At 46.1% G+C, this 2,858-nt stretch overlaps 1 pseudogene; it reads right to left on the bottom strand.

Annotated features, from left to right (window-relative positions):
• Positions 1-251: 251 nt before the first annotated feature.
• LOC137772242 (xaa-Pro aminopeptidase 3 pseudogene) lies at positions 252-2,122 on the bottom strand (annotated as a pseudogene).
• Positions 2,123-2,858: the final 736 nt, after the last annotated feature.

Here is a 2,858-nt window from a genome sequence, read left to right as displayed (position 1 = left end):
AATGCATGGACATATGTAACCAAGATCTTTCTTTACATCTTAAAACTAAACTTGTCTGAGTCATTAATTCTACAGAATTAATGCTACTAAAGTTGCAGTAATATACAATCCAAAAATTCATTTCCCCAGATTTCTAGCTACATAAAACAGAAAAGACCACATACACAATTACATACACTCATATAGCTGCTGCACTCCCCAGTGGAACACGTATATAAATGTCCACACAGAGACCCCCAGAAAGCACACGTTCACAGAGGCCAACATCCACCCCTCCTGAACCTGGTATGCACGTGGGTCGCCATGAAGGTCGAGGCCCTACTGCATATCTGTTCGATGTCATTCATCTCTTTGGGACAATCTGCAGAAACGATGAGAGGTGAGTCCTCAGTTACCATTACATCATCCTCAATTCGTACACCAAGACCATGGAACTTCTCAGGGGCATCTTTGTCATCCTCCGGAATATAAATACCTGGCTCCACTGTGATTACCATACCAGGCTGCAGAGGGAGGGAGCGGGGCACGTCTGGGGTGTCGTGGACATCCATCCCGAGGTAATGGCCAACACGATGCGGGCAGTATTTTCGAGCAGCCTTGAAGGCACTATTTTCCATAATGTTCTTCATGATCCCCAATTCTTTAAGCTTCTGTCCTATCAGTGTTAGCATCATGCTGTAGACGTTATCCAAGCTTGTTCCAGGGGAGCAGAGGGTCAGACAATCTCTCTGGACTTCTAGAACAGCTTCATAGCGTTCTGCCTGAGGTGCCGTGAACCTGCCATTGACAGGCCAGGTACGAGTGATGTCACTCACACAGCAAGAAGACTCACAACCTCCATCCAGCAGCACCATTTCCCCATCCTCGATGCGTTGATTGTTCTTCACATGGTGCAGAGTGTTTGACCCATTACCTCCAGCAACCACAGGTGGGTAGGCTAAGACATCTGCACCACGGGCCCGGCATTCAAATTCAAACTTAGCATAAAGAAAGCCTTCCTCTACAGGGGCTTTACTGGCAAACAAGGTCTCTATGAAAGCCTGTGATGTCAGCTTCCTAGCAATCTGCATTCGTTCAATTTCTGCAGGAGATTCTTTTGGGGGGGCATTCATATATATATATATATATATATATATATTTAACATCTTTATTGGAGTATAATTGCTTTACAATGGTGTGTTAGTTTCTGCTGTATAACAAAGTGAATCAGCTATACATAAACATATACCCCCATATCTCCTCCCTCTTGCATCTCTCTCCCATCCTCCCTATCCCACCCCTCTAGGTGGTCACAAAGCACCGAGCTGATCTCCCTGTGCTATGCAGCTGCTTCCCACTAGCTATCTGTTTTACACTTGGTAGTATATATATGTCCATGCCGCTCTCTCACTTCGTCCCAGCTTACCACTCCCCCTCGCCGTGTCCTCAAGTCCATTCTCTGTGTCTCTGCAGGGGATTTGATCAGCCTGAGACGCTGTACCAGCTGCTGCGCAGCCCGAACTTTGTTCTTGCTCCTGGCTTTGACCTCTGCCAACCGCTGCATGCAGTCACAGTGGAGCTGTGTGTGAGCGGGCCTCATCCAGTCATACCACAGTGTCTCAGCTTTCAGTTTCGGCCCAAGATGTTGAAATCCTTCCAGCGTATAGGCTTCGTCCCCTCCGGTTAGAGCCGTTGCTCCATCAGTACCAGATCGGGGGCCATCCCAAAGTTCTTGACTGGGATCTCTCTGAGGCACAAAAAGCATGGCCTTGTGTGCTGGTAACTGCTTGCCGGGGAGGCTTTGAAGGACCAGAATGCTATCAGGCTCTTGGAATCCACACAGGTACAGGAAATTGTTGTCTTGGTGGAAAGTATAGGGGATATCATTGCTCAGATCGTATGTAGGGTTGGACAGCAGTACCACTGTGTGGTCTGTACCACTCTGCCCTTGTGCTTCCTTGTAGATCAGAGATATTAGCTTGTGCCTACGAAGTGCATATTCCACCTGGGATAGTCCTGGCGTCATCTCCCCTGGTCTGAGGAGGTGTGGGTGTGTAAAGGGCCTGGGCTGGCCTAAGCATCGGTTTGGAATCTTCCTCTCTCGGATGGGCTGCAGGCAGTACCTTCGCTGTGAACACGACATGCATCTGGAGAGGCTGCGGGCGCTTGCTACTGCGGGAGCAAGCTTAGTTGCCGAGAGTAGTCAAGGCACTACCGCCATGCTTGCGCTTCAGGAAGGAAACGTGGAAAACTCAGGAAATATTTATTGAGCACCTCCCATATACCAGGTCCCGAGGTAAGTGCCAGGGATCCAATGGTAAGCAAAATGGTCATTAATTCCCCAATTTGTTCAGTGAGCGGGGGCAAATCATTAAGCAAATAGTTTCACAAATACATATATAAATGCCATGACAAAAAGTCCATCAACGAATAGCTATTAAATGCTTAGTATATACTCATCCTTGTGCTTAGCGCTGTGGGAACTACCCAGAGGGCTTAGATGATCCTCAACATCATTACCATCCAACTGGAGAGGCTTGTGCTCTCTGAAGTGATGAAGGACCACAAGTGCCCATCTGTGTAGTGCAGATGTGGTATGATGGGAGATCAGCAAAAGAAGAAGCCAATGTTGGAGCACATCGTTTTTAATTTGGAAAAGTAATAAATAATAGGGATATATGTATATGTATAGCTGATTCACTTTGTTATACAGCAGAAACTAACATACCACTGTAAAGCAATTATACTCCAATAAAGATGTTAAAAAAATTAAAAAATAAAAAAAATAAATATATAACATGGTAAAACACATTCAAATCGTACGTTAATAATAAGTCTCTTTCCTACCACCAACCGATTGGCTCAACAGGTGTTAACAG

The sequence above is a fragment of the Eschrichtius robustus genome, chromosome 11 (assembly GCF_028021215.1).
Source record: "Eschrichtius robustus isolate mEscRob2 chromosome 11, mEscRob2.pri, whole genome shotgun sequence".
Classification (NCBI taxonomy): domain Eukaryota; kingdom Metazoa; phylum Chordata; class Mammalia; order Artiodactyla; family Eschrichtiidae; genus Eschrichtius; species Eschrichtius robustus.
Note: the sequence above shows the minus strand (reverse complement) of the source record. Positions and strands in the feature narration are given on the sequence as shown.